The sequence below is a fragment of the Amblyomma mixtum genome, chromosome 3 (genome assembly GCF_055824585.1).
Source record: "Amblyomma mixtum isolate Tamu chromosome 3, ASM5582458v1, whole genome shotgun sequence".
In the NCBI taxonomy this organism is placed as follows: domain Eukaryota; kingdom Metazoa; phylum Arthropoda; class Arachnida; order Ixodida; family Ixodidae; genus Amblyomma; species Amblyomma mixtum.
The window spans coordinates 153,946,846-153,959,089 of record NC_143014.1 but is presented as its reverse complement, the minus strand read 5'-3'; the positions used below and the strand labels follow the sequence as shown (position 1 = coordinate 153,959,089).

At 51.5% G+C, this 12,244-nt stretch overlaps 1 long non-coding RNA gene across 2 annotated transcripts in view; it reads right to left on the bottom strand.

Annotated features, from left to right (window-relative positions):
• Positions 1-2,116: 2,116 nt before the first annotated feature.
• The window catches only part of LOC149352428 (uncharacterized), a 34,548-nt gene continuing 24,420 nt past the window's right edge, over positions 2,117-12,244 (bottom strand). The window contains exons 3-4 of one of the 2 annotated variants that reach the window (XR_016289532.1): positions 11,589-11,709; positions 2,117-2,208 (exon numbers count right to left, since the gene is read on the bottom strand). This is a non-coding gene — a long non-coding RNA (uncharacterized LOC149352428). Of the gene's footprint in view, positions 2,209-10,870; positions 11,710-12,244 lie in introns of those variants that run through there. The other variant, XR_016289531.1, reaches the window with a different exon arrangement.

Genomic DNA, 12,244 nt, shown 5'->3' with positions numbered 1-12,244 from the left:
TCGGATTTTGCTATAAAATAGTATTAATAGAGCTCTCCTCACTGTCCCTTTAAGAACGGCGCGTCTAACTCCGGAAGAAATTTCCGGAGCCCTTCACTACGGCATCCCCATAGCCTGAGTGGCTTTGGGACGTTAAACCACCATAAACCAAATTGTCGCACCCGTACGGGGCCGGTTACGCTCGAATGTGCGTGAGATGTAGCACCGAACTTATAGCGACCTGCGGTCCACTGGGGTGCTTCCGCAAATCAAAATCAAACGAGATTCATACTGCGGAGGGTGCCTCCGAACGAAGAACGCTGAAGTCACAAAAGAGCGTTCCACCCGGACGCAGCTTCCGCACTGAGAAATCAAACAAAGACGACGTGCACTTTATACTGCTCGCGCGCCTTCTGTTGGGGCAGTGGCGTACATCCGATGGCGGGGGTTTTCCGGTGGTTGCCGCATGCCCGGCTCCACTATGCCACGTGACAACATGCACTTTGCTACTCGCTTAATTACTACTTTCGCGATTAGAACCTCTCTAATTACACACGCGCTCATTAGCATACAGTCGTATGATAACACTTCACGTGAAAGTCCACACGACATACATATCAACCCCCGAACCCTCGCTTGTACCCAAGCCGTACAAGCGTGCCAGCGTGGCCTAGCAATAGCGTGTCTGATTTGCACCTGAGGGGACGCAAGTTTAAATCCAGACTAAAATGCTTCAATTTATTCTTTGCGCATGAATCATTTCCTTTGCAAAGTTAGGTGATGTGTGACATGCGGTGACTTTTAATTCGCACTGCACGAGATGTGTTTCTATCACTTTCCTTCAACAGATCGAAATGGGCGTCACGTCTGATGTGAGTTTCGCTGCTCAACAACATGGACGGGACGACTCCGCTTTCTCCGCTGAACGGGGGCTAGAATCCTATCGCGTTGAGACTGCACAAATGCCGAATTTGTGAGCTACGTAACGACGCCGTGGATCAGCCTCTCTCTTATATGCGTCGATCAAGGCAGAGTAGCGAGCCGAACCCGAAGTGCAGCTACAGCCAGCACATCGACTACGAGTGACCAATGAGCGACGGGCCGCATATTTGTTCTTCCTGGCGCCGAATGAAGCGAAAATCTTTCGCCGTATTCACGCTGGCTGTGACGCTGTGTGTTTCAAGTGTCTGGGAAAATGTAGATGTGCACGTTTCCCAGGCCGTGATGCACTCAATGACTAAACGGAAAGGAATTTTCTGCAGCTTGCCGGTGTTCGGCGTCTAGCAAGTAAAGACTCCAATCTAGAATTCCAGGATGCCCATGGGGCATTTACAAAAAAAAATAATAATAATTTCTTCATTCCAGCATGCTACAGATAGCAGAGGAGATATTTAGTTCCTCTCTCCGTCGAGATATAAGCTGTCGACGCTGATTTACATTTCTGCTTTTCATATTAACCCGCCTAAATAAAATTTGCTCTCACGCGTAGTGTTCAAAATATTAAAAATACGCGTACGTTCCATTCAAGCCTTCAACCCTGGTTTCTTACTCTTCGATTTCAAATGTGAATCGGCGTCTTTACAGCTCAGTTGTGTGCCGTGGGCGCAACCTTTTGATGCCCTCTTTTGGCGCTTAATCGCGGGCGAGTTTTTCTTACTTGCCAAATTTCTATTAAGAAACATGCACGCCTTTGCCTAGTCACTCGGTCAACAGCAGCGCATCAAAATGTCGGCCCAAATAACAACCAAGGTTGCTTTATGTCGACATGGATAGCATGCAAAATTACACCGTCGAACACGGAACGTGACCAGTGGCTGTTTGTCGACTTTAAAACTGCGGATGATTCATGAACAAGTCACTGAAGCTGTCCAGTTTCTTCAAAAAATGTATTTTAATACTGTTTTTATTTATGCCTTGTTCGTGATAAATAAACAATCACGTCTCTCCTTTCTCGCGCTATAGCAATCATGCCAGTGCAATGGCAGCTTGCGACCAATCAGCAGCTATGAAGCTACTGCGTCGCTTGGCGCACCCGCAGACAGATTTGATGCGTAAACGATTTCCTGCGCCACTGCTCAGTGGCTCCTCGTTCCCCTTTCCCGTAAACACAAGCCGAGGCACCCGTGTCTTATATAAGGCCGGCATCGAGCTTTACAGAGCGCTCTGCATGCTGTCGCTCTGGCCATCGCACCGGCGCTCCTGAGTGAATTTCCGGCAAGTGGTGGGCAGCTGGTGCAAAAAAAAGAAAAAGAAAAAGTGAGAATCTGCGATCACATTGCCTGTACATAGTCCGAGCACGTTTTTCGAAGACCAGTCCGGGCGTGCAAGGCATACATGCTCGACCTTAACCGACGAGCCCGGGAACCTTTGCAGACCCTCCTGCTACAAGGCTTCGGCCGTGTCGTGGGCTGCCCAAAAATACGAACGTGAACGCCTGCAAAACCTGCGAAACCTGCCGCCGCTTCTGCGGCCCTACTGCAGGTAATGCGACGCGTGCGGAATTCAGTGTGGGGCATGAAAATTGACAATACATCAGCGCGTGCAAAATAACGCCGTCGTGTCTGCACTTTCGGGGAGCTGGAAAAACAAGGTTCGCAAGAAAAGCCCATGATTTCTTCGTAGGGGCAAGCTTCAGAGTGGGCCATGCGCCCGTTCCACCAATTTTCTCTTCCCGAGATTGGAACCCCTGGCTCGAGGCTCGTTCAACTTCCCGTGCCCAGCGCCGAGCAGTTCATCTGTGCTGCCGTCGATTTGCCTCTTCCAGCTGCAAGCATAATCGATGAGTCTGCTCACGTCACCTGTAGTCGGCTGTCCCTCTGCATCGTGCCGACTTAAGGCATCCATCAACATGAATATTAGCGCCTCTGTACAAAGAGGTGGTGTTTTTTTTTTCCCCTGCCGCTTAATTGCGCTGTGATTTTATGCGTCCGCCTGAAAGAGACCGAAACGACGAGCAATGAATACATTAGAAAAGTAATGTGTGGCAGCCCAAATTTCTTTTCATTTTTTTCTTTTTCTTTAATTGGGGTTTTACGTCCCAAAGTGACTCAGGCTATGAGGAACGCCGTAGTGGAGGGCTCCGGAAATTTCGACGCGGTGATGGACCAGAAGACGGGCACGCTTTCCGCAAACGCGCTGCCTGCCAAGATCCTCAAGTCCACGAGCCCACGCCTTTCTCAGACCATAGAACGCCTATTGTGACCATCCCGCGGCATAAAGAAACAAAATCTTCGTGTGCCCGGCGTTATCATAGCGCCAATCATTTCGTCAATTTGCTAGCGCTGATCACTCATCGCGTACCTCGGTATAAGTGCGCATTAATTTTTTCTAATGATTATTTTGCATGAAGTGTACACACCTCGGGGTCTCAGAAAACACGTTGATATCCAATGTCGGAGTGAAGTGCAATGCAGTACGTGCGGGTTTATGAAATTTAAAATGAAAGTTAACGGTGCTGATTACACCCCTACGCGATCTAAACTTGTAATCTACGCCTATAGTACCAGAACACATTTCATGTCACCCCTTTAATACACCTTATTAATATGAACAACGAAGTACTTGTAAAGAGGAAGATCATCAGCAGTCAGAGCAGCAGAACCGAGGCGAGGCGCGAGACGAGAAGACGACGATCGGCAGCTGAAGCAGCAGAGCCGACGCGCGGCGCGAGACGAGAGCGTGAACTGTTCAGGGTCCGGACCTGTCCTTGCTCGCTCTAAAAGGCCTTCACAACTGTCAATAAAGGCCGTTACATCTTGGTGGAGGTGCGGGATTCCGTCCTGGAGCTACGCAACCGGACCATCGCTACCCCCATGCCTGCTAACGCCAACCAGCCAGCCGGCTCTTCGCCGGCACCCGTTGCTTGCCATGGTGCGCTCCGCCAGCGCGACCCGGCCGTCTTCAGCGGCACGGACGACAACGACGTGGAGGACTGGCTGTCATCTTACGACAGGGTGAGCGCTCATAACCGATGGGACGACAGTATGAAGCTTACCAACGTAATCTTCTACCTGACCGGCGTTGCCCACCTTTGGTTCCAAAACCACGAATCGGACTTCACCACTTGGACCGAATTCAAAACCAGCTTCTCTGACATCTTCGGCCGTCCGGCGCTACGCAAACTTCGCGCCGAGCAGCGTCTTCGCGTTCGTGCACAGCAGAGCGGTGAATCATACACTAGCTACATCGAAGACGTCGTCAATCTCTGCAAGCGTGTCAATGCGTCCATGGCAGAGGCCGATAAAGTTAAACACGTCCTTAAAGGAATCGAAGACGACGCTTTCAATATGCTTGTGGGCAAGAACGTCACCTCTGTTACCGATATATTCGACCACTGCCAAAGCTACGATGAGCTTCGCCGACAGCGCGTTTTCACTCGGCAGCCGTCTCCACAGACAGACACAGTTACTAGCATCAGCATGACGACAGAAGACAGCTCGCTACTGCTCCAGATCAAGCAGTTTGTCCGTGAGGAGGTTGCGCGGCAGCTGTCGCTTCTTCCTGCTGTTCCGAGTCCTCCTAACCTAACTCCGACACTTCAGCACGTCATTCGGGAGCAAGTGTCCGAAGCCCTGCCATCGGTTTCCTCTTCGCCTCCCGTCGCTGCGCCACTTACCTACGCCGAAGCCGTCACGCGTCCCCGGCCAGAAACGTTCGTTTCGTACCAGCATCCACCGCAGTCGACACCATTTCGTCCTGCCCGGCCACCACCGCAACGTTTCCGTCCATGGCGGACACCGGACAACTTCCCCATTTGTTATGCCTGTGGCATTCCTGGTCACGTGATGCGTCACTGCCGCCGCCGAGTGTTGTCCCCTGCTGCCGATCCCGACCCTCGAGGTTACGCCTACGCCCCTCCCCAGCCTTTTCACCGCACTATGCCTTCTGAGACCACTGCTTCCTCCGATCTCAGCCCGTCTATTCGCCGCCGTTCTCCATCTCCGCGTCGCCGCTAGGTCTCCCCGATGCGCCGTCGTCCCTCTTCCCCTTCGGAAAACTAGTGCCCGCAGTTCCGGAGGCAAGAACTGCGTGCTCGTCGCCAAGCTCAAGACCTCGACTTTCTCCGACAAATTTGATCGCGGTTTCTGTGGAGGGCACCGATGCTTTCGCGCTTGTTGACACCGGTGCTGCTGTATCTGTACTCAGTGAGAAATTGTGCCGCCAGTTACGAAAAGTGATGACTCCGCTATATGGTTTTATGCTTCGCGCCGCTAATTCGCAAATTATCGCGCCTTTGGGGGCATGTACAGCCCGAGTTACTATTCAGGACGTTCTGTATATTGTTGAATTCATCGTCTTCCCATCGCCGTCTCACGACGTCATCTTAGGCTGGGACTTTCTCTCCCAACATGACGCTGTCATCGACTGCACTCGTTCCGAAGTCGCCCTTCTTCCATTCGGCGACGACTCGGTGAACGCTTCCACTAACTTGTGCTCCAAGCTGACTGTGGCTGATGACGTCATGATCCCGCCGTGCTCTGCTGTGCTCGTCTCTGTTCATTGCGACTCTGCATCCAACGGCCCTGTCATCTTCATCCCGTCCGACTCCTTCGCTTCTCGCCACTGCCTACCCCTGCCATTCGCCGTGCTTACCGTCTCAGCCGGCAGCAGCGCCTTGCCCCTGACGAATCCATTCCTGTGCCCCTCCACTCTTCTTCGCGGTGAATGCTTGGGATATGTCCAGCCCTTCGCCTCCGTCGTCACCTGGGACCCTTCTGAGGACGACTCCTGCCGCCTGCAAGTGTCGTCACTTACTTCTTCCCCACCGTCTCCTGATCCCGCTCCCGAGGCCGTCTTCGCGGGCTCAATCGACGCGAATCTTTTGCCACCGGAGAAGACCCAGCTTGCGACCCTGCTAGATAAGTTTCGGTCATCGTTTGACTTCTCTCACCACCGTTTGGGCCGCACTTCAGCTGTTACCCATCGGATCGACACAGGCGCCCATTCGCCGTTGCGCCAACGCCCATATCGCGTCTCGGCCACCGAACGCCAGGTTATCGACACCCAGGTGAATGATATGCTGCAGCGTGGCGTCATACAACCATCACACAGTCCTTGGGCTTCCCCCGTCGTCCTTGTCACCAAGAAAGACGGCTCTATCCGCTTTTGCGTTGACTACCGGCGCCTCAACAAAATCACCCGAAAAGACGTCTATCCGCTGCCCCGCATTGACGACGCACTTGACTGCCTGCAGGGAGCTGAGTTCTTTTCATCGTTAGATCTCCGTTCGGGGTATTGGCAAGTCCCGATGGCCGACGATGACCGCCCTAAGACAGCCTTTGTGACGCCTGACGGGCTGTATGAATTCAACGTCATGCCCTTCGGACTATGCAATGCCCCTGCCACTTTTGAGCGAATGATGGACACCATACTGCGCGGCCTGAAATGGAAAACCTGCTTATGTTACTTGGACGATATCGTTGTTTTCTCCCCAGATTTCCAGACGCACCTCGTTCGCCTAGAGCACGTTTTGAGATGCCTCGCGGCAGCCGGGCTTCAACTCAATTTAAAGAAATGTCGCTTTGCTGCTCGCCAGTTGACGATTTTGGGCCACGTCGTGTCAAAACAGGGTGTTCTTCCTGACCCAGCAAAGCTTCGTGCTGTCTCTGAGTTCCCGAAGCCCTCTACGATGAAGGAACTTCGCAGTTTCATCGGCTTATGTTCTTACTTCCGACGCTTTATCCGAAATTTCGCATCTATCATCGCACCTCTGACTGGCCTTCTTCGTGGCAGTAGCGACTTATCAAGCTGGAGTCCTGCCTGTGACGAAGCGTTCACCACGTTGCGCCGTCTACTTACTTCTCCACCCGTACTGCGCCACTTTGACCCTGATTCTCCAACTGAAATCCACACAGATGACAGTGGCGTTGGTATCGGTGCTGTTCTTGCTCAACGGAAACCGGGGTGTGCGGAGTATGTTGTTGCATACGCGAGCCGCACCCTGACGAAGTCAGAGCAAAACTACTCCGTCACTGAAAAAGAGTGCTTGGCAATCGTTTGGGCAATCGGGAAATTTCGACCTTACGTATACGGCCGGCCTTTCGCGGTCGTCACGGACCATCATTCCCTATGTTGGCTGTCCTCCCTAAAAGACCCAAATGGCCGCCTCGCCCGATGGGCCTTACGCCTTCAGGAGTACGATATTCGTGTGATCTATCGCTCTGGCAGGAAGCATAACGACGCCGACGCTTTGTCTCGTTCACCTCTAGCCAATGAATGTGCCTCTCCTCCCGCCATCGACTGCGCCCCCTTGTCATTGGACGATATGCCCAACGAGCAGTCCAAGGACCCGTGGATCACTTCCCTTGTACGTTATCTTTCAGACCGTTCTGTCGTGTCGGTACCGCGTGCAATCCGCCGCCAGGCTGCCCACTTCACTATTCATGATGGGATTTTGTACCGCCGAAATTATCTCCCTGATGGCCGCAAATGGCTCCTAGTAATCCCTGGACATTTACGCTCAGAAATATGCGCAGCCTTTCATAGCGACCCGCAAGCTGGTCACGGCGGTGCTTTCAAGACCTACAACCGGCTTCGCCTCCGCTATTACTGGCGCGGCATGTACAACTACGTTCGAAAATTCGTCCGTTCCTGCCCCGATTGCCAGCGCCGCAAGCTCGGTCACCATCATTCGACCGGCCCTCTGCAGCCTTTGCCTTGCCCATCCAGGCCATTTGACCGAGTTGGCATTGACCTGTATGGACCCCTTCCGTACACTGCTGCAGGAAACCGCTGGGTTATCGTCGCTGTAGACCACCTGACACGGTAAGCTGAAACAGCCGCCCTTCCAGCTGCTACAGCGCGGGATGTTGCCACCTTCCTCTTGCACCATTTCATACTTCGGCACGGAGCACCGCGTGAACTGTTGAGCGACCGTGGGCGGGTGTTTCTGTCAGACGTCGTTTCATCTCTCCTGCAGCAATGCAACATTACTCGCCGCACCACTACTGCCTATCATCCCCAGACGAACGGCTTGACTGAACGTTTCAATCGAACATTAGGTGACATGTTGTCAATGTACGTGGCGGCCGACCATACTAACTGGGACGTCGTCCTCCCCTTCGTCACGTATGCCTACAACACCGCTACGCAGAGCACTACTGGTTTCTCACCATTCTTCCTTCTGTACGGCCGTGAACCGTCCTCGCCGCTCGACACTATTCTTCCTTATAATCCCGATTCGTCAGAAACCACAACCGTATCTGCAGCCTCCAGACACGCTGAAGAGTGCCGCCAGCTCGCCCGGTCATTCACGTCCGACGACCAAGGGCGCCAGAAATACCGCTTGGACCACTCCCATGGCACCGACACTTTTCAGCCGCAATCCCTTGTTTGGCTCCGTGTGCCTTCTGCTGCACCAGGTCTCTCTAGCAAGTTGCTGCCGAACTACCAGGGACCCTACCGCGTCCTTGAGCGCACTTCTCCCGTCACTTACGTAGTTGAGCCCGTGACGCCATCACCCGATCTCCGACGACGTGGGCGCGAGACCGTCCACGTTTCGCGTTTGAAGCCGCACTACGACCCCTGCGTCGTGTTGACCCCCTAAATCGCCAGGATGGCTCTTTTTCCCCCGGGGCCAAATGTAAAGAGGAAGATCATCAGCAGTCAGAGCAGCAGAACCGAGGCGAGGCGCGAGACGAGAAGACGACGATCGGCAGCTGAAGCAGCAGAGCCGACGCGCGGCGCGAGACGAGAGCGTGAACTGTTCCGGGTCCGGACCTGTCCTTGCTCGCTCTAAAAGGCCTTAACAACTGTCAATAAAGGCCGTTACTTTACGATACCTTTCCGAGATAAATGTCTGGTACCGACAAAATTCTTTGACATTAAGTTCAGTAAGATCTATGACATAACATTTTCCCTTGATATATGGACTTACTGCATTTGTCGTCACATAGTTTACAATGTAGTCGATGGTTTGACGCCATACAGTCTCATCCGGAATCATGGCTGATGAAGTTCTTTGGTCACTGACCATGGTCATAGTTAGTCATGGTCACTGATCATAGTTCACGATGACGCGCAAATTGAATTAAGCATATGCTACTCTTATTTTTTGCAACGAAATAACCGCGTGCTCTTCCTCCTTCGACAGCTCTCATGTCCGGAGTATGACACGTCAGCCGATACATGCTTTCTCCATCTATCGAAATGCTCGTACGCAGCCATATTTGTTTCCCACTTTATAGTCACCTTGTATGGGACATCAATGCCCCAAGAAGAGCACACTAAATATAATTTATGCAAAATTGAGATTGCCTGTCTTCACCAGTATATTTGGCAACGCGCACACTGAACACTGTTTTGAGACCTGCAACATTAGACATGTCGAAAATTCGCATTTCAGAAGTTGACAAAATAAGGAACCACTGAGAAATTAAGCCGGTTCGCAAGATGTGCCTTCCGGTGTCACTAGATATTCGGCGTTTTGAAAGGTGAGTCGCTTTAGAACAAATTATAGCTGATATGCGAAATGATAGTTTTTTTAGAGTTCTAAATCCATGCTACGAATATGTAATTATACTGACAGAGTTCGAATCGCTTTAATTTCCCGAAAACTGTTGTTGTTAGCCAATTTGTAGTCATGAGCTTATTATTCTTTCGTTATTCTTGGTTATAGTAGGTACTTTTATTATATTTTTCTTGAAATTGTTTCATAGTCTATCAGCATTTCTTTAGGATATGTGGTGAATTATGATGAATGCGCCTGAACTATGATGAGCGCGCCACCGGGTGTAAAGCCGCTGCGGTGACAGTGGAGAAACCGGTGCTGGTCGTAGAGGCGGGGCCGGGCGCAGGATGGTCTGACGATTCGAATAGGCACGGGCACGGAGCGCGCCGCCACTTCTGCGTAGGTCATGCGGGCGGGTATCGGAGGTGGTTGGTGATACCGAGACTCGGCATAGGTTAATGGAGCAACCGAAGGGACTTGAAGTGTGGTGGGAAGAGCCTCGGCAAATTCATGGCGGATGACCTCCTGCAATGGCGCCACCAGAGGAGACGCAGCGTCGTGACTGAAGGGCATCACTGAAAGCTGACGCGCGACTTCCTCCCGAACAAACTGCTTGATCTGCGGTGACAGTTGCGCCGGGTCGGTGTCAGACGTGAGGGAAGCAAACGACTTCTGCTGCGAGAGCGGAGAACGGGTGAGGATGCGCCGCTTCCGAAGTTTGTCGTAGTTCTGGCAATGGGTTATTAGGTCGGCGATTGTTGTGGGATTGCGTGCCAGAAGCATTTGGAACGCATCGTCGTCAACGACTTTCATAATATTGTCAATCTTGGTGCACTCAGACATAGAGGCATCCACGCGTGTGCAAAGGTTCATAACGTCCTCTATGTAGCTGGTGAAATTTTCACCAGACAGCTGCGCCCGACTTCGCAGGCGTTGTTCCGCGCGCCGGCACTTCGTCGTCGACTTCTACGTCTGCCATGGAGGCAACACGAGGCGCGTTCATCATAATTCACTGCAGATAGCATTTTTCTTAGCGCACATTGCGAGGATAGCATACATTGTGCTGGTGGTGGTGGTGTAAATGTACAGGCAGGATTAGCCTTATATACGAGGGGGTACCCAAAAGAAACCGGACTAAATTTTTTGGTCGGCAAAGCTTCTGTGGTGCCCCGTTTTGCCACTAGGAGCGCATAGAACGAACATTCCAGAGTCAGTAAGCCGAGTTCCGTCGTTGAAGGAGGTCAGACTAGTTTAGGCAGAGTTTTAGAGTGACGACTGTTTTGTGTGAATGTCGTTTTTGCAATGGCTGATTTTCGTGAACAGCGTGCGCCGGTGAAATTCGGATTTTTGCTCGAAAAAAGTTGAATGGAAACTCTTGAAATATTAAGAAAGACGTACAAGGACGATGCTATGGGGACAACTCAAGTGTTCCTGAATCGAATCCTGAATCAAAGCAACAGTCATGTCAATGGAAAACTTCAAATTCACCTCGCCTCAAGACAGCTCGTCAGGTGAAACCAAACCTGAAAACAATGCTGATTTGTTTTTTCGACGTGAGAGGAGTCGTCCATTGAGAATTTGTTCCGCAGGGTCAGACAGTTAGCCAGGCTTTCTACTTGGATGTTTTGAAAAGATTGGGCAACAGTGTGCGGTGGAAGCGGCCAGATTTGTGACGGTCGGGTGACTGGTTTTTCCATCATGGCAATGCCCCTGCTCACACAGCCCTGCCTCTACGACAATTTTGGACCAAAAATTGGCATGACCCCTATTCCTCAACCCTCATACTCTCCCGACCTTGCCCCGTGCTACTTTCTTTGTTTCCTAGAATGAAAAAACAGGTGAATGGAAAGCGTTTCACTGATGTTGCTGAGGTGAAGAAAAAAACGACGGAGGCACTGTCAAGCACCACAAAAAATGAATTTAAACAATGTTTTGAAAAATGGAATGAAAGATTCGACAAGCGTATCATTGCAAGTGGGGAATACTTTGAAGGAGATTGAAGGTCTGTGCCTAAAATGTGAACAAATAAGTTCAAGCAAATATAAGTCCGGTTTCTTTTGGGTACCCCCTCGTACGTCTGTCAGCAATTGCTCCGTCTGAGTCACTGATTAAAGCAATGGCGTTTCTATCACTGTTTCATAAGGCCAATGCCCTCTAAAACCTTCAAGAGTGGTCGTGACGCAAATCGCCGAAAGTTCAGGAGCCCTCAGGGTACATGATGCGAGCGACGTCGTCCATGGGGACGTTCAGGCTCCTCAGGTTTTCCAGGAATGCCTCAAGCTCTGCACAAAAACGCGGAACACTAAAACAAAATGGTTCGCATCAACCACAACATCACAGTGCACACACATAGATGTGGTGGAGCGGTGAATCTTCCGCAACCATACCGGCCTATAGGCAGAGTTCGTGCGCAGTCAATGCAAGAGAGTAGCTCTGTCGTGCGACAAGCCGCGTGCAACGCAAGGGAGAACAAAGGTGGCCGAAGTACAAAACAATTTTTGCACCACTATCTGCCTACCGAAGTTACCATACTTTTGGGCACCCACTGAAAATGGATAAGACCGGGCTCCTTCAGGAAGATTGTCTGCCACCTTGTTGCCAGGGACTCCATCGTGAGATGGTAGCCACTGGAAGCAAACTGTAAAGCCTTTCAGCTGCAGCTTCCTAAGCCACGTGAGAGCACAGAAGCTAAATTTATCATTGGGAGTCCCTCGTGGCAGGCGCTGTAGTGCAGACTTGGAGTCAGACAGAATTACGACTCTCTGCGGTCTGCAGAAAGATGTGCGTTTAAGCGACCTTGCAGTGGGCAATGATTCA